At 37.6% G+C, this 25614-nt stretch overlaps 1 long non-coding RNA gene across 1 annotated transcript; it reads right to left on the reverse strand.

Annotated features, from left to right (window-relative positions):
• Positions 1-644: 644 nt before the first annotated feature.
• LOC141377528 (uncharacterized) lies at positions 645-6069 on the reverse strand. Its single transcript, XR_012389785.1, has 2 exons — positions 3845-6069; positions 645-1639 (listed from the first exon to the last, which is right to left on the reverse strand). It is a non-coding gene; the product is annotated as an uncharacterized lncRNA (long non-coding RNA).
• Positions 6070-25614: the final 19545 nt, after the last annotated feature.

Raw genomic sequence — 25614 nt, forward strand, 5'->3', positions numbered from 1 at the left:
TGTCTGATTTGTTGTTTGTTCACATTGGTATTTTATAGTTTTATTTGCTGTTTTATATTCTTTTAATGCACAATTTTGAAGGCTGCATGCTTGTCAGTGTCTCCATTTAATATCCAGAGGATCACCTGCCTAGTAGTCTTGCAACAAGAGTCTGATTGTACTAGGAGTTTGTGTAGTCTTCTACAAGCTTAAGGGAAAACAATAAGGATGGAGTGCTAGCCAAGAGCCAATACAAGTTTTTTTGTCTAGTTGATGGGAATTTCCATTGGGATCGATGCTGCACTGCTTTTAAAAATGTACCTCTTTACCTTGCACATACAGTTTCACTGCGTATCAGTGGGTGCAGCCATTTGAATCTTTATGGCTCGAGACTTCTGCTCTGATTCACTTCCATTCATTTTTAGATGTTAAAACCAGCTCGTTACGCTGCTTGATGAGCAAACTGATATTTTCTTATTATATTATTTAGCTTTGTCTGTATTGTCATGAACACACTTGTTTGTAGAGCGTTTGATCGTTTTTTTGCTGTTTATTTTTCCTAGTCATTTCTACCAAATGCAACTGAATGAGAAGTTCTAAAAACAAAGTGCACTTCCGCATTGAAGAATAAGGTGATTACATTGTGGAATTTTTATGCTTTTTGTGGTTTGGTTAACAATGTAGATGTATAATATCTCCATTAATAGCTGGTTTGTCATCAGTTATTTTGATAACCAAACTTATATTTTTGTGTAAAATTGTTAAACTGACTTGTGTTGGGCCTGGGAGCTTCCATAAGAATTAAGGTTGAGTTGATAGACAATGCCATCGTCTATTGCCGATAGACATCATGATGGTGAGCTGGCATCGCGATCCTCCGCCCTGCCCCTGTCACAGCAGCAACCCGCTCGCGAAAAATAAACACGACCCAGTTTACACTAATACGTCTTAGTTTTAAGATGGTATTTTAGAATGGAAATGATCCACGTCCACACTGACGCTTCATCTAGCATTTCTGAAAAGCCCTCCTTCCACACTATACCGCTGCAGTGTATGTGCAAGTCTGAGTTCCAGCAGTCAGCGGGTGCTTTGAGCACAAAACCCCATAGAGCAGAGCACATCAGACAGTTTGTCAAGGATGTACCGCTGCATCTCGTCTCACTATAGTTGTTATTTATAGATATTTAATTAGTCTTGTCTCTAACTAATGACTCTTATGTCTTTTGAATCTATCAGGTAATGTGTTACAGCGCCAGTACACTGCTTTAATCTTTTGCTTTCATGTGTGTACTTAGACATTTTAGCTTAAACCTTAGATACTGTTGGTGGGGCACCTTTTTTACTAACCAAGTTCGTCAACGCCATTATAACGACATTGATCCCTCTGCCTATTTATGCCAGAGTCTTGCTGAAAAAATATTTAGGATCTGGTTATGAGTAAAACAAAGACCATGAGGGTCAGGTAGTTACGGTAGCTATAATAATTAATATATGAATAATTAATTCACCACAGCCTATGACTATGATGCCATCGTCCATCTCCATGTTTCACATTAGACATCTTACAATGCCAAATTGGTTGACATCACCCAAACCTAATAATAATGTTTAACTTGTGAACATTCAATTTATAAAACTACCGTATGCATGTAATTATTACCTTTTATTAGGGGTGTAACGATACACCAAAGGCACGGTTCGGTTCGGTTCACGGTTTTGGAGCCACGGTTCGGTTCGGTACGGTTCGGTTTCTGTTTGCTGTGGGGTTAGGGTTGATGTCATGTTAACAGCAATGCTAAGAGACAATTCACTTAATAAAAAGAACATCTTAACTTTTTCTTTATTAACTTTGTCATCACATTTTTAGTACAGTCAGGATACTTGAGTAAACAACTAAAATTAAATAAATACCTCCAATATAGACTAGTCAGAAAAAACTATTCTCTTTAGTGCAGCCATCTTAACTAAGTAAACTAAAATTAAATAAATAACTTCAGTGTAGACTAGTGAAAGATCTTCTTCAAAAACACCATAATATCCACATTCTCCGATGAGAGGCTTGATCGCTGTGCAGACAAAGACGCTCATTTTTGATTATCTATTCAGTTAGATAGATAGGTTTCCGTTTAAATTAATGAAAAAATATACATATAATGTGTTTGTAAAGTGTTTTTACATGACATATTCACCAGTAAAATACATTGCAGTTGTGTCTGAAACTAATATTAGGGTTGTAGCCGGCTGTATGTTTGCCTCCTGATCTCTCTCTCTCTCTCTCTCTCCCGCTAACTCTATGCCGGTCATTTATGTAGGTCCGCCTTCACGACAGCTGATGCCTGTCATTTCTGTAGGTCCGCCTTCATGACAGCTGATTGGTCAGGAGACCGATCTATCATCATTTGGCGACGCAGCGCGGGAATGTGAAAAGCATGTCAGGAAGAGCGGGAGAGAGAGCGCTTTTTCCTTTGATCTTGTTTTTCGTGTATTTTTCTGACATGATTATGATTTTCGTTGTTTTTGGTTAACTTTCGTTTGGGCAAAATTATTTTGCATTACTTTTGCCCACTTTAAGTAATTTTGTGAGGTTTGTAAATTTTTATTTCAATTGATTTGTTTATTATTTTTTGGCTCCGCTCCTTCCCGACAATATAGCTGTATCTCCTCAAGTTCAGTCTTAGTGTAAGGTGGATAGGGAAAATGTCATACGATTTCCATCTTGCAAACACGTAGAAAATGTATTGTTAAAGACGTCAGGTAAGAGGTGAAGGTCATCTTTGTTTATTTTTTTCACTATAGGGAAGAATGCGGCGCTCGGCGCTAAAGACCTTTGTATTCTTTTCATCAGTTTTAGCAAGGTAAGAGGGGTTATTCATGATTTAGAATTGTTTTATTATATTTATTTCTTTTGTTTGTCTTCACTATCATCCCCTTGCTCGAGTTTAACTAATTTTTGTTTGATACTTTTGTTTGAATTTGCTACTTTATTATATTATTTTTATTAGTGTAAATATTTCTCTTTTTTGTATATTTGGGCATTATTCTGGTTTTACTTTTGTACATTAAATCACTTTTGTTGGCAGTTCTGTTGCTTACACCCTCACATTGTGAAATTACCACACTTTTTAAATGTTTTTCCTTACAATTAAGTTTCGTGAAACAGTTAAGACAGACAGGCGTGCGCTTTGTCTATGACACGAATTCTATTCCTGTACTCAACTGGAAAACCAAAATGTTTCCACACAGATGACTTAAATGTGTCTGGGGGATCTGCAATCTCAGTACTATGTGAAGCAGCCATCCTGCGTCCAGTAGTAACGAGTGTGATGCTAACTCAAGTCACATCACATGACATGCACTAAAATACCAACACAATCTCACGGCAATTCGTAACTTTTTCATTTAGTGGCTAATTCGTATGAATTCGTACGATCTAATTCGTACAATTTAGTACGATTTGCTTTTCCCCCAATGACGGTTGGGGTTAGGGGTGGGGTTAGGTGCCACGCCTCCTTTTTAAAATCGTATCATTTCGTACGACTGAAATCGTACGAATTCGTACGAATTAGCCACTAAACTAGCAAAACGTAAAATACTTACGTTTTCTCGTGAGATCAGGCTGAAAATACTAACTTTAGAATATAATATTTAGAACAAAACCTCATCATTACTAAAACAATTTAATTAAATGTGATGATAAAGATGTGTTTAAATTGGTTCAATTAGTTAGAGACAAGTGACGTCAACCTCAGCAATGGGCAGCAGGAGGAGTGAGGGTACCGCGGTACGCCACGAGAGTTTCGCGATACGTATCGTGGTTGGTGTATCGCAATATTTCGGTTCGGTTTTAATATCGTTACACCCCTACATTTTATGGCTTGTTGATTTTTTTCAACTCAAAAAAAAAGGAAAGAAAACTGTTGAGTAATGATGGTCTCACAGAGACACAGATCTATTTTTTAACCCTGTGTTGAACCTTTATTACAAGCAGTTGATATGAGCATTTGCTTTTAAACAACTCATACAATTTAGCTGGAAAGACTGGGTGAAAATGTTACCATTAATATTCTCTAATATGTTTTCATTTGTCATGCAACACATGAGAAACTAATGTTTTTTCTCTGACAACAACAGTCTGTCCAAGTGGCAGGGGGTGTTTGTGAAAGCTGTGGTGCCATGACGAGATTGTCTCCTATAATTGCTTTGTTAAAAGCATTTGCTTTGTGTATACTAGAGTAATTAAGCAGTTGGAATTTTACATTACACAAGTGAAAATTAACAAAGAGCACATCTGGGTGTCCCTTAGGTTTAGTCATTAAAAAGCCCATTATTTTTTAAATTACTTTTTCAATCTTTTGGCTCCTTTAATCCGGGACTATTTCCCAATAGGCAGCTCCCGTTCCTTGCTTTTGAATGACTCCTGTTGGAAAGTTGAACATTTAGAGATCTGATCGCCCAAACCAGCTGTGTTTCTCCCAGCCGAAGCCTATTTCTAAGACAAACAAGGTTTTCATAGTCTGGGAGTTGACTGTCAACAGTGAAAAAAGCTGTGTCTGTGCGCCGTGAATGACTCATCAACTGCTACACCGAACTTACAGCGCTTAGCTGAAACTTTGCTTGCAGGGGCCACTGGTTCAAGCTTTGCGGTTCAGTTTGCCTCCTGATAAACCCAGTCAATTTTGCATGCATTACACAGTGATTAGCCAGAGTGTAGACCTATTACAAGTGAGTAGGGAAACAAAAACTCTCACTGAGATCTGAAAAATGTTGTTAGGATTTCCACTTATTAAATAAATGTTTTAGAGTTAAGGACCTTTCTGAACCACAAATAGATCAACTACACATTTAATCTAACCGATGCTGGGAAACCAATTATTTGTTTTTCCCCATTTGAAAAGATAATCCTAACCATGGAACCAGTCTTGCCCGTGACGCATACAAATCAGAGCATCGTCTGTCTCTATTTACGCATTTAAGGAAACTGCAGTGCATCCAGATGGTCTGATACCTGTTTCAGGACCACCCTCTTAAAGGTCTTCATGACTTCAGAAGGTAAACCACCATTTAGATTCCAAGGATGCTGAGGCAGCCTGCTTTAGTGCTGGCACAGTGCTCAGGTTTTTTGATCCACAGAAATGACAGTTGCCAATGGCCACTGGCATTTGTCTGCAGTTGCCAATGTCTCCTGCAAACCGCACAAACTGCTTTCAACCCCCCTTATCTAAACCTTATGGTCTAAGTCAAGGATGTCAAAACGAGTTTTTAGATTGATGATGTCCTGCAGAATTAGGGCTGGGGGATTAATTGAAAAGTAAATAAAATCATCCAGAACCTATAATCAATTTAATTTTTCCGGGTTGAGTTAGTTATTTATTTTTTATTTTTTTGATCTTTCTCTACTGCATGTGGAGTCACGTGACTCGCTCTGTTAAAGGTTGAGACTGGTTTATACTTCTGTGGCCACTTTGCAGCCACATCTCTGGTCAAGTAGGACGATGGACCCATTCTTGAGCCTTACTTTGCACTACATTGACGATGATTAAAAGCTGCACCAGAGGTTCATTAAACCTACATTATTATTTACATTCAAAAAAGATTTTTACAGAAGATGCAATAAATGAACTTTTTGAAAAATTATTAACAAGATATACAAGTATTATTTTATTAGATCTGATACTTAATTTCTGCTTTAAATATGATAAGTATTGAAAATATTTTTTGTTTCCAAAAGTTATTTATTTTCATTTTTTATAAAAGACAAGTTCATTTTAGGTAATGTGTGTTTTTAAATTCAGTTGTTCAGTGTTGATATTCAATAAATTATCATAGACAGTAGATATTGTGTTTCTTTCAATTATTTTGTAATTAATTAATGCACCCCTTTTCCCAGAGATGGATTGCGGCCGGAAGGGCATTCGCTGCATAAAAACTTGCTGGATAAGTTGGCGGTTCATTCTGCTGTGGCGACCCCGTATTAATAAAGGGACTAAGCCGACAAAAAAATGAATGAATTAATAATGCTTCCTTTATTAAAAAATATTGTAATATATGATCATATTTACTGTACAAAACTTGTCAGGGAACTATGAGGGCAAAAAATAAAAATAAATAAAAAAATAAAATTATCTAGTTAAAATGTTCAATTAATCAAGATTTAGATTTTTTGCCAAATCACCCAACCCTATACATGGCCTATAATAGGTAGTGACAATTCCCTATATCAATGCTTCCCAAACCTGGTCCTGGAGGACCTCATCACTTCACGTTTTAGATCAAGGCATCTCAGCTCCGACCCTTTTAATCCACTTTCCTGCAGAGCTGATCTCCAACCTTAACCAAAACCCACTGTACCTGAACAAACTTCAGCCTTCATAAAGGCCAAATCCCAATTCTATTTTTGTGCCTCTACCCCTTCTCCTTCCCCTTGGCCCTTGAAACAGAGTGTGAAGGGGAAGAGCTTCAGATTTTACCCCTAAGAAATGTGACATCATTATAGCATCTGCACACGTCATCATATGTCATCGCGATCTCTTGCTTCATATGATACTGACGATGGCTGCTGTTGTAGTTATTCCAGTTGGTTTATTTTTTTGGTATGCATCTTGAGGAAATCACTGAAAGCATAAGCATGTTATCATAACAATATAGTGTGGCAATAAGATCGTAACTGTACTGTGCATTTACACCGGGGCCATATTCATCTATGTAAACACAGGAAAACAACATTAACATTATACTAGACTCTGTAAAAAGCTTATTCCCAGCCACTAGACTTCTTTGACAGGGTATTTAAGTGTTATTAAGTGACATATATGAAAGTACGTTGTGGGACTACTATACAGGAATTATTATTAGAGATTGTAGATATTAAAATGTAATGATTTTAATTTTTTAAATTATTTTTTAAATTTTTATTTATTTGTTTCTTTTTATTTATTATTTTTTATTATCATTTATTTTTATTTTATTTATTTATTTATTTTATAACAAACGCTGTTATGATTGTATTAAAACTTATGCTCGTTTGGTGTAAAAATTCATCATAATGAAAAAAAATACAAATTTTTGCATCTCCTTACTTCCGTGTGCAGTCAAGCATCCGTTGTGAAATTTCATACCCCTTGGTTTCGAATGTAGTTCTGAAAAATCTCAGTTTCGAGGGCTATCTAGCCCTTCCCCTTAGCTCTACACATTCAAGCTAATGAGAATTGGGACACCCAACCCTTCACATGAACGCGGTAAACGTGAAAGCCAATTATACAATATAATGGGATCTGATCCATGCATACAAAGGCTCCACACTATTGGACAAATCTAGCATTGCAATATTTAGCTTTCTGCAATAAATATTGCAATATAAAACTGCACCAGATTCACGTGAATATCGCTATTTGGAAATAATTTGTTAACGTTGAATGAATGAGAAGGATTCAGTACATGGTTTCCACTACATTCATTCTTCCATGTCGGGGCGTCACGCCAAAATTCACCACGGACTCGGCTACACTACAGCTTCGCATTCAAAAATTTTATTTTTTAATAGAGGGTAATAATTGCACCAAAACGTATTAAAGGGTAAGTGAATTATAACAGCGCAAACTTTTCTGTAACCGTATAGTGCTGTGTCATTTGTTTACCCTTTAAGGTTACGTGCTGACTGACTGACTGGCTGGCTGACTGACAGGCGCGTGATGTGTGAGGCCAGCAAACATGACGTATAACCGTTTCACTTTACTTCAGGACGCATTAATATCGCTTTGTTGGTTTATTAGGGAGACATTCATAAATATTCCTAGCAAATCTAATAAATACTGGAGACATACTCGCTACATAAATGCACTAAATCGCACTACAGCAGCATTTATTTGAGAGCGCACATGATCTGCGCGCTCTTGAAGCGGCTTATATTGGGGGCGTGCAAAAAGTTTTGTGCGCGAGCAGAGGAAATCGGAGCACAAGAGATCTGCATGCTGTAGGCTATTACATAAATGCGATCTTGACTTCTAATACTGCACTCATGACAATTGTCATTGAAATAAATAAATCTGAGAGGAAACACTGCAGTAGAAGATTAAATCATCCATAATCCGTAATAAACAAACTATAGGCATTGTTACATGTCCATGTATTTATTATTTATTTATTTGTTACTTTGTCGCCCTCTTGTGTTGTGTTGATGGTTGTGTTTTCATTTATAGTTGATTTCCTCCGCACCTGCAGACAATTCATCGTCGGCTATTTAAGAGCTCGTGCTGCAGTGATTCAGAGACGGGGATTTGAGCGGCCGTCCAGACGTGGAGTTGTGCTCCTTATGTTCTCAGCCTGTGTTTATTGTGTTTCCTCCCCACACTTTATTTATATTTGATTGTTTAATTAATAAAACCCCTAGACTGATCCATTTGTGTTTTTCCCTCATTTAATGTTGTGACTGGGGTCGTAACATTAATTGGGAGCTCGTCCAAAAAGTTTAGATTATGTTCGTCAGCTGTTCAGTGTGGGAGGAGAGATGTGTGGCCACCCCGTTCATTTTGTGATTCGTCTGGATATGCTTTCGTTTGAGTGATATCTTGCATCCCATATGTGAGTATTTGCCCTATTTAATTTAGCCGCCGGGTAGGTTGTGGACCTGCCACTTTGTTATTTTGCCTTTCTTATTTTTGTGGTTATTCGGAGTGGAGGTATGCTTCAGAGCACTTGCTGCTGATCTATCAATTGGGTCAGTATGCAGTGTTCATGATTTCAGCATTTAAAGTCGCCTCGAGCCCCTAACGCCACTGAAGACTAGGGAAAAATACTGTGTTAAATGGGGTAAATACATTAGTTTTTTTTAGGGGATTGCATTTGGTTACGATTTTGTGAAATTTAAATTGATAACCTTTCAATTTCGTGTAATTTGTGGACTTATTAGGTTACAGCCTGGCTGTGTGTGTGCGCGCGCGGCTGTGTGTGGATGCGGCTGTATGTGTGTGATTAAGTTGGAAAAATTAAATTTCGTTGATATTTTTGCTTAATCAGGTGAGTTGATGCTCTTTCGTTTAGATTATTTGATGGTTTAAATATTTGTAAACGTTTGGTTTAAAATATTTATCGTTAAAACCATTATTTAATTGTTTTGTGAGCATAACTGTGTACGTCGGAGATGGCGTCTGTAGTGGATACATTTCGTGAGTCTCCTTCTGAAGAACTGCTTTTATCGTGCACAAAAGAGCAGTTATTGCAAATTGCAGAGTCTTATGAAATTGAAATTGCTCCAAGATATAAGACTTTGAAGGAAACTCTACGAAATGTGTTAAAAGGTTATCTGGTGGAATTAGGCGTTTTAGAAATGCCTGCAGAGACTGCTAGTCTTGTGGAGGAAGTGGCTGATCCTTCAGTAAGTGAACACGCTATTCGATTGAGAGAATTAGCATTGAAAGAAAAAGAAATTGAGTTAGAAAATGCTAAATTAGAGTTGCGAAAGCGTGAAATCGATCATCAATATGAACTAAAGCGTATGGAATTAGAGATGAGCGGAAAAAGTGTAGTCTCTAATGAATTTGATGTTGGTCGAAATCGGAGTATGGTTCCTCCTTTTTGTGAAAAGGATGTTGAGAAATATTTTTGTCATTTTGAGAGAGTCGCTGCTTCTTTAAAGTGGCCAGAAAATGTTTGGTCGCTGCTATTGCAGTGCGTGTTGACCGGTAAAGCACAAGAAGCCTACGCTTCGTTGTCTATTGAAGAAACGGCTGACTATAAGCTGGTGAAAGCTGCTATATTGAGAGCATACGAGTTAGTTCCGGAGGCATATCGACAGCGTTTTCGGCATTATGCAAAGCTTTCAAATCAGTCTTATGTCGAGTTTGCACGAGAGAAAGAGATGTTGTTTGATCGGTGGTGCACGTCTCAAAAAGCTGAGAGTAAAGAACAAGTGAGACAACTTATTCTTTTGGAGGAGTTTAAAAATTGTGTACCATCTGCTCTTTCTACTTACCTTAATGAACAGAAAGCTGATACACTCCACAAAGCTGCCACTTTGGCAGATGACTTTGTTTTAACGCACAAAATCACCTTTAGAGAGAAATCGCGAGAGAAAGTTTTTGCTGAAGCACCTGTTTCACCACCTCGTAAATCTCTCCGTATGAGGTCAACTGTTCCGACTGATGAAAGGGCTTGTTTTTATTGCAAAAATTCTAGTCATTTAATTGCAAGCTGTCCAGTGTTGAGGAAGAAAGGGAAAGCGAAACATGTTGGGTTAATTTCTGTTGACTCGAGTTCAAATTTTAATTGTACGTCCGAGTCCGATTTTAATCCCACTAAAGATGGTTATGCGCCTTTCTTGCACTATGGAACTGTGTCCATTTCCAGCATGAGTAAGCCTGTGCCTGTACGCATTTTACGGGATACTGGAGCAAGTCTTTCCATAATTTTGGAAGGAGTTTTGCCATTATCAGAGGAAACTGCCACTGGTAGCGCGGTATTAGTGCGCGGTTTTGAGATGGGAGTTGCTGATGTTCCGTTGCATAAAATCAGTCTACAGTCTGAATTAGTGAGCGGTGACGTGATCGTCGGTGTTCGTGCTTCTCTTCCTATTGCTGGTGTAACATTCATTCTAGGCAATGATTTAGCGGGAGGTAGTTTATGGAGCGATATTAACGTGTCACCTGAAGTTGTTCCTGTACCACTCGCTGGTACTGATGACTGTGCGCTTAAGTATCCGGATGTATTTGCTGCGTGCGTGCTTACTCGATCTATGATTAAATCCGCTGAGACTTCTGATAGCGTTGATTTATGTGACACATTCATGGTAAATTCTGACACAACTGATTTGTTCTCTGTCCCTTTACAGGAAAAAGCAGATCTGTTTCCTGTGAGTGCTGAGAAGGATGCTATAGACTGTGCTGATTTGTCTTTGTGTCCCGAGAAGTTAATTGACGCTCAAAAATCTGACTCCACTCTTACCTCGCTTTTCGAATTAGTTCGACCAGAGCAGGAAAATACGTGTGCGCCTCAGATGTACTTTCTTAGAAACGGCATTCTGATGAGAAAGTGGGTATCTCCAAAATCTTCTGAAGACTGGAATGTAGTTAACCAAATCGTAATTCCAGTAGATTACCGAGACATGATTTTAGATTGTGCACACAATGGTTCAGCTGGTCACTTGGGTATTTTAAAAACCTACAATCGGATTTTGCGAAACTTTTATTGGCCTGGATTAAAGCGTGATGTTGCACGTTTTTGTAAGACTTGTCACGTTTGTCAAGTTGTTGGAAAACCCAACCAAACTATCAAACCTGCACCACTTTATCCAATTCCGATGGTTTCTGAGCCTTTTGAACACATTTTAATAGACTGTGTAGGACCGCTTCCACGTTCAAAATCTGGCTTTAAGTATCTTTTAACGATTATGTGCGCGACTACACGTTTCCCAGAGGCAATTCCTTTGCGTTCTGTAACCACTAGAGCGATCACCAAAGCGTTGGTCAAGTTTTTTACGCTCTTTGGTTTGCCAAAAATTCTCCAGAGTGATCAGGGAACGAATTTTACATCTCGAACGTTTTCTCAAGTACTTAAACAACTTGGTATAAAACATAACGTTTCCACTGCGTATCATCCAGAAAGTCAAGGTGCTTTAGAGAGGTTTCATCAAACTTTAAAGTCTATGTTGCGTACGTACTGTTTTGAGCTTGAGGGAGATTGGGAGGAAGGACTTCCGTGGTTGCTTTTCGCTTCACGAGAGGTGATTCAAGAATCACTGGGCTTTAGCCCTGCAGAGCTCGTGTTTGGCTACAATTTGCGCGGCCCTTTGGCCGTATTGAAAGAGAGGTGGCTCTCTGATTCAAAAAGCACCACTGTACCGGAGTATTTTTCACAGTTTCGTACACGTCTATATAGAGTCCGTGAATTGGCAAAGCAAAACCTTGAAAAATCACAAGAAAAGATGAAAACTTGGTTCGACAAGAAAGCGAGAGAACGAAGTTTTAGCCCTGGTGACAAAGTTTTAGTGTTATTGCCAGTATCTGGTGGGTCGTTGCAAGCTCGTTATAGTGGCCCTTACGAGATCAAAAGGAAACTGTCAGATCGAGACTATGTTATCCATACACCCGATCGTCGAAAAAGTCTGAGAGTTTGTCATGTAAACATGATTAAACCGTATTATGAGAGAAAGTCGGATACTGAGAAAGTTAAAAACGTCATACAGTCACCTGTTCAAGAGTCTCTATCTGTGGGTGTGTTTACATCTGAACCAGTCGATGAAAAAGATGTAGAACCATCTAGATGTATCATTGAGGGTAGGTTGAAAAACTCTGAGATGCTCGAAAATTTAACTAGCAAACTACCACACTTGAGTCAAACTGAGAAAGCTGAAGTCATTGGGTTAGTGAGAAGTTTCCCAATGTTGTTCAGTGACATTCCTGGTTTAACTTCAGTGATTGAGCATGATATTGATGTTGGTTTTACCCAGCCGATTAAACAACATCCATATCGTGTTAATCCACTTAAAAGGTCGCTTCTGCAGAAGGAAGTTGAGTACATGTTGGAAAATCACATTGCTGAGTCTAGTACTAGTCCATGGAGTTCACCGTGTCTGCTGGTAGAGAAATCTGATGGCACATTTAGATTTTGTACAGATTATCGTCGTGTAAATGCCGTAACTAAAAGTGACTGCTATCCTTTGCCAAGAATAGATGATTGTGTGGATCGTGTAGGTTCTGCTACATACGTTTCGAAACTCGATCTATTAAAGGGATATTGGCAAGTGGGGTTAAGTGAACGTGCTAGAGAAATATCAGCATTTGTCACCCCGGATGCTTTTCTTAATTATAGGGTGATGGCATTCGGGATGAAAAACGCTCCAAGCACTTTCCAACGGCTCGTTAACACCGTGTTGGCCGGTGTTCCAAATTGCGAAGCGTACCTGGATGATGTAGTGTTGTATAGTTCGACATGGCAAGAGCACATGAGTTTGCTTCGACAGGTTTTTAATCGATTGGCAGAAGCTAAACTTACCGTTAACTTGGCCAAATGTGAATTTGGTAAAGCCACTATTGATTACCTGGGAAAAGTTATTGGTAATGGTGAAGTGCGCCCAGTTGCTGTTAAGGTGACTGCAATTTGTGATTTTCCCTCTCCGAAGGACCGCAAGCAATTGCGTCGTTTTCTAGGTATGGTAGGTTACTACCGTTCATTTTGTAAGAACTTTGCTACAGTTGTTTCTCCGCTAACCGATCTGTTGAGTCCAAAGATCCAATTTGAGTGGTCCGATGCATGCCAATGTGCATTTCAGAATGTAAAGTCTTTGTTGATTTCAGCTCCAGTGTTGGCTGCACCAGATTATTTGAAGCCATTCAGTCTTGCGGTGGATGCAAGCGATGTTGGTGCGGGAGCTGTCCTTCAGCAAAGAGGTGCTGAAGTAGAACACCCAGTATGTTACTTTTCAAAGAAGTTTACTTCTACACAACGGAAGTATTCTACCATTGAAAAGGAGGCTTTAGCAATGGTTCTAGCCATCCAGCATTTTGAAGTTTATCTGTCCAATTATCACCCGATTGTTGTATATTGTGACCACAATCCTCTTACTTTCCTAAACACCATGCGTAACTCTAATCAGCGTTTGATGCGCTGGAGTTTATTTTTGCAGCCCTACGACCTTGACATTAAGCATGTCCGAGGTTGTGACAATGTGGTGGCTGATGCACTGTCCCGGGTGGAATAAGTGGGTAAGGTGCATGAAATGGTGTTCGGGAGAAGGTGTTTGAAAATGTTTTTTTTTTAGTTTGTGTTTTGGTGATGAAAACACTTTTGGGGGATGAAGGTGTTACATGTCCATGTATTTATTATTTATTTATTTGTTACTTTGTCGCCCTCTTGTGTTGTGTTGATGGTTGTGTTTTCATTTATAGTTGATTTCCTCCGCACCTGCAGACAATTCATCGTCGGCTATTTAAGAGCTCGTGCTGCAGTGATTCAGAGACGGGGATTTGAGCGGCCGTCCAGACGTGGAGTTGTGCTCCTTATGTTCTCAGCCTGTGTTTATTGTGTTTCCTCCCCACACTTTATTTATATTTGATTGTTTAATTAATAAAACCCCTAGACTGATCCATTTGTGTTTTTCCCTCATTTAATGTTGTGACTGGGGTCGTAACAGGCATAGATAAATACAACAGAGCGAAGATACTATTGAAATGAACAGTGCTTTATGTTTTTCAAGATAGTCAAATAGTATTCAGGTACAAAAACTGAATAATCAAATGTAAAACAGCAGTGCGAAAAAATGTTGTGCCTCAATGCTTTAAACTCTCCCAGGCCTTAAACACATGCAAATTGTAAACATTCACTCCATTATAGGTTAAACTCAACAAATCTCATCTGCAGAGGCACTGCACTAAACGACAATAAGTTTAAATATTGGAACGGTGTGCTCTTTATAAGTGGTGGACTGATCTGCATTGGGAATCAAAGCAACAAAGTTTAACAACACCAATGCTGCCATTACACAGGCCTAGGTTTCTAGAGAAGTTAATGAGGGTTGGAGGTGAAGCAATACAATTTCCACTAAATGAATACTCTAAGGTTCTCCCGTCTCTGTCATCAGTAATTGCCATTCTGAGTTTAAATCGCAGAGCAAAATGTTGTTATTTATTTATATACTGTACAGTAGTGGAAGCGCCATCCCCTCTACTGGAAAACGTCAACATTAACCCATTCATATTCCAAGCAACAGAAATTCTGAAACATTATCCAGCTGTAAAAGAGATTAGGGCTGTGCAATTATTCGAAAATCCGAAAATTCGTTCTTGATTTTGGCTTCTAACGATTATGAAAAACCATTAATCGAGATAAACGATTATTGCAACAAATACCACCCTCTTTCCAGTTGTCACATTTGTTGCTCTAAATAGCGCGAAAGACCACGTGCTTATGTGTGTGTGTGCGGTGCGCAGACAAAGTCAGAAGCATGCGGTCAGCAATTGGTCTCATTTTCACACTGAGACAAGCATAGCGCACTCATCTAAAGTCATCTTAACGGGAGCACTTTAATGGTCAAATAGGTGTCAAAACGCGGCGTTTAGTGATTATTTATGTTAACCCTCATTTGTGTAATAAACAAACGAGTTGGGAATCTAAAGACACAAGAAAGAGAAACCATTAAAGCAACAGCGCGCAATTGCCACTGCCGCCTTTTTTATGCTTATTAATCAGAAAATCCCTCACTGCTCTTGACTGAAGAACTGCTGGAGCTAAAATTTTTTTCTTACAGTGAAGATGCTTAAAGCACAGGTTGTTTCATAGTTTTATTCGATTGTATTTATTTCTCTTTCCTTTGTAGGGTGGAAAATAACTGTAAATATGCAGTTGAAGTCAGAATTATTAGCCCTCCTGAATATTAGCAACCCTTTTCCCCCAATTTCTGTTTAATGGAAAGATTTTTTAAACTTTTTTATGAACATAATAGTTTTAATCACTCATTTCTAATAACTAATTTCTTTTATCTTTGCTATGATGACAGCACACGATATTTGACTAGATATTTTTCAAAATACAAGCATTTAGATTCAAAGTGCAATCAAAGACTTAGTTAGGCTAATTAGGCAAGTCATTGTATAACAGTAGATTCTTCTGCAGACAATAAAAAATATATATTGCTTAAGCGAGCTAATAATGTTGACTTTAAAATACATTTTAAAATATTTAAACCTGCTTTTATTCTAGCCGAAATAAATCAAATAAGCCTTTCTCCAGAAGAAAAAATATTATAGGAAATACTGTGAAAATTCCTTGCTCTGTTAAACATCATTTGGGAAATATTTATTTAAAAACAATTCTCAGGAGCGCTAATCATTTTGACTTCAACAGTGACCGTTTTGAATAATCGTGTTTACAATTATGACCAAAATAATCGTGATTATGATTTTTTTCCAAAATCGAGCAGTCCTAAAAGAGATTGTAAACTCAAGCCACAATAATTGAGTTGTATTACTTTGTAGAGGACAATTATTTAATTTGTACTTTTGACTAACATTGATCAACTTGCATGCATACAGCACAGCAAAAGTGGTCAATGAAAATTCAGTCAGCAGTGTTTGTTATGTTTTATTTTATTTTTTTAATACTGAACGTATTTTTATATAGATCACAATACAGCAAAAACAATATTTGTCTTTTGTGAAAAGGAATATATATTTTAAATATTTTTGTCTCTTTTCATTAAACAATTGCATTTGTATTGCTTAAAGATAATATATTAACTGAACTTTGCATACTAATGAAGCATTTTTTTTGCAGAAGTAGATGAAACTGATAGAAATGTAAAGGTCTGATTGTCTAAAATTAACTTGCAGCTATACTTCTAGTTAGCAGAAATGAGTTAAAACTGAACAGAATATGTGCAATTGTGAAAGTCATATGCTTTGAATGTTGTGCAGAGACTTTGTAAAAAAAAAAAGAGGACGCATGTATGGGTGCGGCCAATGGAGGACTATAATGATTGACAAGTGACAAATTTCACTAAACTCCAGCTGTTAATATTAGCTGCCTATAAAAGTTGAAATCAGGAAATGAAATAAAGTAGTTGTTGTGCATGTACTGAATGTAACTCTTGCATTGCATTGAGGATACCAGAATTCTGTGAATCGAATTATTCATTTATATCCAATAAATAACTAATATTTTTAACATGGAAGAAAAATCTCTCCTGTACTTTTTTTTGAACACACATGGAATTGATTTGATATTCCAACAGTCATAGTTTTATGAATGAGTTTTCCAAGCATGGAACATTTAATTAATATTCATTCACTCAGCATTGTTTTGTTCCCAATCTGTGACTTTTTTTCGGTGGAATATTTAGTTAGCCTTACATTTCACATTTATTTATTTTTATTTATTTATTTATTTTTTTAATATGAAACTGTTCTTTTGATGACATTTTGCCTGTGTTCTTGATATCTGCAGAGGTTGGGACCTACAGTGCACAACACTAGCAATACTGTGTTTCAAATAAAGCGCTGCTCTCTCAGCAGGTAACATGACCACAGTAGATACACTTTCAGGTTGCAAACCTGTGCTTTAAAAGTAATGTGTTCTAGATTGCACCATCTGCTCTTCAGATGTCAAGTTCACTTCCATTCCTCTGGCTGCTCTTACCCTGCTGTCTGAATGTACTATATGAAAACTACCTAATGTCCATTTTTTTGCTTTGAATTATTTTGCTATCCAGCAGTGTCATTGCTTTATTTTAAACAGTTTTTTTTAGCTTGAGCAGTTAAGTAAACAAAGGCCCTTCCTCTACTTTCATCTTGATATTTGTAAGATAGACCACCTGGTTATGCATATGTTAAATTTAGTGAATGCTATTTGTTGCACAACTTTAGAGGAGAATTTTTAGCAGTAAACATGTCAGGTTAAATAATTCAAATCAATCATTGACTTCTGCTGTCTACATTAGTTTCAAAAACACAGATTTCTTTTTAAAAATTTAAAATGGCATCTTTAGAGATCTTTTCAGCTGGAGATAACAAAAAAAAAAAAAAAAAACAGTAAAAAAAAAAAAATCTTACAAATACCTTAGGAATGGCATTCCAGAAAATTTTGGTGGTTTTAAAACCTTGACTTTTCCAAACCGCGGAATACCTTGAAAATGGTTATTGTCCCATGCCTACCTGTAGGCCTATTATACATGTTAGACAGCACAATCTAACTAAAAACATGATGCTTGCTGTAAACTAGGCTACATTATTTGAACATTCATTATGACATTGATCTTTTGTGATCCAGCTTACAGCATGTTTCCTTTTATAATATTAAGATTTTTCTTTGAAATCAGTAATAGGCTACCACTATTGACCCTAATCAAAACACAAATTGGTCTGTTAAATAAAATGTTAATATAAATAAAATCACAGTGAAAAATTCACAGTGTCAGAGTAGCCTATATTAATCCATATTGCGCCCGTCAGTTTTACTTTTATTACTTTAATCAAATACTTTGACCACAATGAGCCATGCATAACAAACTATTCGCAGCACTGAAAGTATTTCCCTTGGAAGTATAAACTGGGTCAGAAGGATAAGAGAACAGAAACTTATTGTGAGAATAATTTTATGCAGCACACATCGTGTCTGCGCAGCCGTTGAATTAAGCGTTTGATGCATCACTTAGACAGTGCACAGCCCTCCAGTATCTGCGGACACTTTCAAAACTTAGCAGCACAAAGGGAAGAAATCAGTACATTGAGGATCTGTCCAGTGCATTATTGAGCCTTTTGTAATTTAAAATTACAGGTAGGCCTACTTTGTGTGTGAGGAGCAGGTAATAACCCTCTCTGCTCCAGTGGTGCGAATGCGATCTGCTGATCTTACAGACAGACCACAAAATGAACAGCAATGAACTCCTTGTTGCAGGTCAAAATGAACCCATTTATTGCAAAACTAAATGTTTTTCTCCACGTATTAATTATATTGAAAGGAACAAATAGTCTTGGAGAAAGTTTTTTGAGTTGTCATAAACGCAATACGCAGCTTGTATTGAATGAATGAAGAATGATTGACATGCGCAGCGCTGGGAAGTGCTGAATTGAACATGAATTTAACCACTTGAATGTTCTTCTGTGCTTTACATTAAACTAGGCCTACATGACAATTTTCTAGGCCCTTATAATAGGTTACCTTTAAGGCAATTGTTGACTTATAAAATACACAGAATACAGCGTACACGCAAGATTGGGTTTGGATTGGTTCCAGCTGACTGTTATCCAATACAGCAAAAATATGTGGTATCGAACCGATATCTGATCCAAGTATTGGGATCGGTGCATCGCTATCAATTTGTCAGTTTATTGAGGGTATACTTGAAATCAATGTTGCATTCGTTTGACACTAAACAGTATGTAAAAGTTCAACAGTTCTGAATAATAGATTTTTAAAAGCTTAAAATAGTTTGACAGAAAAATAAGTGGTTAATAACAAAAGTAAACAGAACATTAACTGAAATGTTGGTGCGTACAGTACAGCGTTCTAATTACTGTTTTTTGGCAGAGACTGTGCTGATAATTCAGGGCCTACTTTGCGGATGATGATTCAATGTTGTTTCTAATGCTTAAGGATTACAAGTCTCTGGCTTTGTATTACTGCACACTAGCCAGAAAGTGTTTATGATATTACACCAATCCCAAGACTGTACTCATATCAGTTTACCACAGCATGTCTCTTTATACTTTGCCAAAGCACTCTAGGTATCCTGTTTGTGCTCAAGATATCAGCAGGAATATAAATATGAACAAATAAGGAACAAAACCTTTGTGCTTTAATCAGGAAACTGCAGCGACAAAAGCTGGTGTGTCACAGGACCACCCAGTTTTGTTTTCCTCTTTCAAAACCTAGTGCGCCATGCTTTCTGTAGGTTCTGTTTACTTGTATGTTTTCAGCAGGAGAGCAGTTCTTGTAAGAATGACTCTTAGATTCTCTGTGAGAAACCACAGTCTGTAGACACAACAGTTGCTGCTTCAATTGCTCTGTGTTCGCACATTTTATCACACTGCCAAATGGCCTCATGCTGAAATGCTGAAATTCAGGTTTAATGGTTGCCATGTCAACAATGGATTTATGGTTTTTATTCCTGCCCCCAGGGGTGCCCGTCTCAAACAAAATAAATATCACTTAAGAATAAGGATGAATATGTAACAAGGCTTGAAAGTTGATGGATGCAAAGTAGGTGGAAATAAGTATTCTGTAGCATTACCTTTTAATGCTGTGCTACTTTTTTATGTTTGTTTTGCCCCTGAGTAATTCAGCTTTAAATTAGATGTTAATTTATTTGCATTAACACAATTTGTTATGTTAACTTTTAATTTTAGTTAATCGTATTAAATTAAGCATCCATTCATTTGTCAAAATTCATTGATATTGCTTTAACCTTTTGGTTAAATACATGCACGAATGTTCAGGGTATTTTCACAACTGGCTCTTACTTAGTATTTATTTTAGAAACGGATGCATTTTCTCCTTTAATTTGGTTTTAGGCATCAATGAACATGGTGATCACAGTCTGATCTGCACAAGAAAACATTGTGTTTGAGACAGCCTAACCAAAAAATCATATTTTGGATTTGTTTGGTTATGGTGAGAGAGCTATCCAAATTAATGAACCAGTGGCAAACTCCAGATGTGCAACGTTTTGCTATGGATTCCATTTTGCTATGGATTCTTAAAAGACAAGTTTCCTGGAAACGGTTTGTAACAGGTTTAAGAAGTATTTTCTCTTGTTTGGTGGTTGTGTCAAAAATGTCACCCATTCAGCAGCAACATGTATATTTAGTATTAAAGAGACAGCTTGGCCAATCAGTACAAGAGCAAGTATATTATTACATTAAAGGCAAGATAGATTAAAAAATCAGACCTTCAGACCAATCTGTCTAGATATCAAGTAGAAATATTTTGTTCCATGTTGTTTTATTAGAAAGGTGTGCTAGACAATGATTAATAAAATATATAAGCATGGTATTTACATTCACCGGCCCTTTTATTAGGTACACCTGTCCAGCTGGTTGTTAGCGCAAATTTCTAATCATCCAATCACATGGCAGCAACTTAGCATTTAAGCATGAAGACATGGTCAAGATAATCTGCTGCAGTTCAAATGGAGCATCAGAATTGGGAGGAAATGTGATTTAAATAACTTTGAATGTGGCATGGTCTGAGTATATAAGGAACTGCTGATCTATTGTGATTTTAACGCACAACCATTTTAAGTGTTTACCGAGAATGGTCCAAAAAAGAGAAAATACCCTGTGAGCGGCAGTTCTGTGGGTGTAAATGCCTTGTTGATGCCAGAGGTCAGAGGAGAATGACCAGACTGGTTCAAGTTGACAGAAAGACAACAGTAACTCAAATAACCTCTTGTACAACTGAGGTATGTAGAAGAGCATCTTTGAATGCACAACATGTCCAGTCTTGAGGCGGATGGGCTACAGCAGCAGAAGACCACATCAGGTGCCACTTCTGTTAGCGAAGAACAGGAAACCGAGGCTACAATTTGCACAGGCTCACCAAAATTGCACAATAGAAGGTTGTAAAAACATTGTCTGGTTTGAGTCTTGATTTCTGATTTGCATAATAGGATCAGAATATAGCATCAACAACATAAAAAGCATAGAGCCATTCTGCCTTGTATCAATGATTCAGGCTGCTGGTGGTGGTGTAATGGTGTTGGGGATATATTCTTGGCACACTTTGTGCCCATTAGTACCAATTGAGCATCGTGTCGATTCCACAGCCAACCTGAGTATTGTTGCTGACCATGTCCATGCCTTTAAGACCACAGTGTCCCCATCTTCTGATGGCTACTTCCAGCAGGATAACACGCCATGTCATAAAGAGCAAATAATCTCAGACTGGTTTCTTGAACATGACAATGAGTTCACTGTACTCAGACGGCCTCCACAGTCACCAAACTCAATCCAATAGAGCACCTTTGGGATGTGGGGGAACGAGAGATTCGCATCATGGATGTGCAGCCGACAAATCTGCAGCAACTGTGTGATGCTATCATGTCAATATGGACCAAAATCTCAGAGGAATATTTTCAACACCTTTGAATGCGTGCCACAAAGAATTAAGGCACTTCTCTAGGCAAAAGTGGGTTCAACCCAGTACTAGTAACCTAATAAAGTGGCCAGTGAGTGTATATATTTAGGTATTGTTTTATCGAGTAAAACTTTCACTATTTTCTATACTTCTTTGATTACAGTATGTAATGATATCTTCAATATCCTTGTACAACAGGGATCACTAATAATGCTAAGCCTAATGCTCACAATAAAAATAATAAGGCCATAAAGATCATAACAAGTGTTGGAAGTAAGTAGATTGCAATGTTTAAAAATGAACTAAAATCTTTATTTTCCATCCTGAAATGAAAGGACACATTTGGATCACAGTAATTAGTTTCCACTTTCCTTTACTTGGTGGAGATGTCTTTTATTCTGAATAGCAAGGACAGTGACTGTAATGTAGAGTTATTTCAGCCACCCCTGAAAATTCATCAAAAATAACACAAAGAAAGGATTCCTCATCTGTCACAGTTGCAACGCTTGCTTCATCAGTACAGGGTGTTCAATGCACCACTGTTTCCTTTTAAAAAAATGGTTTGTAATGTTTTGTCAGGGCTGAACAAAGTCCATGCTTTGTCATAGTGTATGATGAGGTTTAACAAACATTGATTGAAAACTGCAGTGTGTTTGGTTTGCCATGTTTGATGCCTCTTAAAATGAATTCTGTGCTAAGCTAAAGTAAAGTGGAATGCCTTATTAAAAAATGCTTGTTCAAAGCACATACTGTATAGAAAAAGCCTTTATTTGTTGCTGGGAAAGTGATAAAGATGACAGCTTACAAGTCCCAACCTAAACCCTGTTGATTTTGTGTTGTGATTGTTAACTGATGACAGAATTTTTGCGTAAACAGGGGCACTTGTCTCTGACCAATAGGAGGAGAGTTGTATTGCATGTGTTATTTTAATCAAATTGCTCCTAATATTGATACTGTTTTTTCCCTAACTCTGATGTTGAATGATTCAAGTCTGCTTGCAACATGTATTAGAAATTCATCAGATTCCCATGGTCTCCATGTGGTTGCTGATTATAGATCAAATCAATCCATGCGATGCCTCTCCTGTGGTGTGATGAAAGCCGCTTGAATTGTAAATATTTCCATAAATCTGCTCTCACTTGTACCATAAATGACTTTTTTAAGCCCCCAGTACTTTATCATAGAAATTAATCTGCACAGTATAGAAGGGAAATCTATTTTATCTTTTCGCCACAGTAAGCTTATAACAAATATTTTAACACTGAGATTTTATGGAGAACCCCTAAATGGACGTGGCAATGGAAGAATTATAAAATGAAAGATTCACTTTGTTTCCCACATGAAACTTTACATTGAAATATAGATTTTTACCCACCTGGATGTATTTGATTAAGTAACTTGTTCAGTTTAGGAAGGAATCAGTTCATATTTTTTAAAGGAACAGCTTAAATTATGATTCATTCATTATCACAAAAGTTGCAGCGATGTATCACCCATTAATTTGTTTAAATTGATTAAAATCAGTTTAAACAAAGCACAGACGGAAATCTGAGACATTTGTTTGAGAAAATTTATTCAAACCTGCATTTTATACTAAGTGCACACTTATACCGAAGATTGCAGAACATATTCTTTACAAATTTCATAATAAATATGAATTAACAAAAGACACATTTAAGCATACCAAGGAAGAGGGTCATTTTACACATTAAACTTATTGGGAAATTTACAAGAAAAACAATGGTGTGCTTGGTTTTAACATAACTTTATTCTTTCGTGAGGTATTTACAAGTTTCTGAACACTTTTAAAATGTGTTCTATGTGCTGCCCATTGTGTTGGATTGTCAATGCAACCCTCTTCTCCCACTCTTCACACACCGATAGCATCACTGCAGGAGAAATGCCAGCACAGGCTTCCAGTGTCCATAGTTTCAGGTGCTGCACATCTTGTCTCTGTGGTAACAGCTGCCGGTCAGCTCACGTCACGTGTGATTTTGCGGTCGCAAAGACATTACATGAAGACAGAAACTACATTTTTGGGGTGAATCATATATTATAAATACAGCATGTGCCTCTTTCAACACCATTTGGAGGTGTCCACGTTGCTGAACAATGTTTGTAAGTCAATGAAGACTTGTGCGGCCACATCAAGATCGCCAAGGGGGTTGAATCGAGATCGCAATCTTTTTACGATTAATTGTTAAGCTTTAGCACATATCCCCTCTAAAGAAACCAGATCACGACATCAGTCTCTTTTATAGCCGTTTTACATTTCACCATCCTCTGCATAATGCTTTCTCAGTTTTTACTGGTATTCGGAAGTAATTCACAACTTTATGTCGATGACGAATCTCTTCCAGAAAAGACAGCAACTCTTTGTTTACAAGTTTGAGGGCATTCGACCAGTTGCTGTTATGTGATGTGCGTTTGACAGGATGGACTGTACAGCGCGTTCATTTACAGATTATAAAACCAAAAAACTTGTGTATTTAGGTACAGTTGGTCATATAAAACTACTGATTTCAAGCTTTATTTTGATATATTCTTATGTCTGTGAAGCAAGTATTCGCTGGATTACAGCGATCGATGATTGACTCATGTACTAGTAAGCGGGGCTTCCTTCGCCATATTAGCCATTACACATTTTTTCCATTCAAAACTATACAAGTGACATGTCTTGTGTATTCTGTAGTCTTTGCTTATATTGATCTGGTTGTTATTCATATTTGTTCTTATATGGTAGTCACAGGGTCTCTTGACTAGTGATCAGATTAATTTCTCTTTTAGAAATATCCAAAAAGCACATCCATAGTATCCACAAAAGTTAGGCTGATATTATTAAAGATGGAATCATATACAGTCTTCCCTATGTCTACATCCTCTGCTCAGTGCTCAGGTGTTTTTTTCTTAAATCAGAAACTAGCAAAAAGACCATGTGTTTATTATTTTAAGCCATTTCCTGTTTTATATACAGTAAGTCACCTCTTCAGAGTAGATCTTCAAAGTCCAGCTTTCTCGCATGCCTTAAAAATCCTCAAAGAGTACAAAATATATTGCATCAAATATTTACAGACTTATTGGATGTTTCTCTTTTACTGTGAGGTCTGTTGCAGCGTAGGAGAAGCTTTCATCCACCAAGGGTCCTGACAGTGGCTGCTTTCATAAAGGGATGGCATAAGATAAGAGGAAGCTTTGACCAGCTTGCCTTCCCATGATAAATCTTTATCATTTTAGGTGATGGTCTGACCTCAGAGGCATGTGCCAGCAAGGGGTTCTCATTAATACAACTTTAAAACCTCCTGGCTCATTCTTCCTATTTTCTTGACGCCTGTGACCTTTCTAGAATTGCCGTTATCAAACAGGGCCTTCCTCGCTTGCCTTTGAGTCAGGAGAAATGAAAGGTTTGAGTGCCATAGGTTTTGTGTGCCTTGAAAAATGACACATTCATACTCGTGTGCTGGTGTTATCGTTGTCAGACTGAAAAGACAGTGAGGGATGGGTCCAAAAATGCTCAATAAAGACGGCCATACAATGTAAACTCTAGAGACTGCACCCAGTTAAGATTGTGGGATTTTTGTCAAGAAAAGTTGGTTTTGGCATACGTTTGTGATGGTCAAAACTGCTATATGGGTCTATGAGATGTATTTCTTATAATGATTTTTATAAGCAGTACAAGAGTAGCAGTGCCATATTGCTGTATATCAGCACTGGTGGGAGGGGTGCGTTGGCTCGAGGCGGCAGGCCGAGTGCCTTACGCCCCATTCATACGTGGCGTCAGGTTCAACGCTCCCCATTCTCTTTGAATGGATGATGCCAGGCATTGGTAAACTGCATTGTGGAAGCATCAGCCAATCAGATCGCTGTATGCAAATACACCAGCTCAGACAGTAACCGGCTAATAACTTGCTGACTAATTTCATTTGCTGATGCTGCTACGATGATCGCGTTGGCCCCAACTTCAAACATGCCCTGTAGTAAGTGTTGACGCTAAACCCCCTGGTTAATGGGGCATTAACAGTGCCAATATACAGCCATATCGCACTGTCACTAGTGCGATATTGTGATTATACACAGTTT

This window comes from Danio rerio, chromosome 14 (genome assembly GCF_049306965.1).
Source record: "Danio rerio strain Tuebingen ecotype United States chromosome 14, GRCz12tu, whole genome shotgun sequence".
In the NCBI taxonomy this organism is placed as follows: Eukaryota; Metazoa; Chordata; class Actinopteri; order Cypriniformes; family Danionidae; genus Danio; species Danio rerio.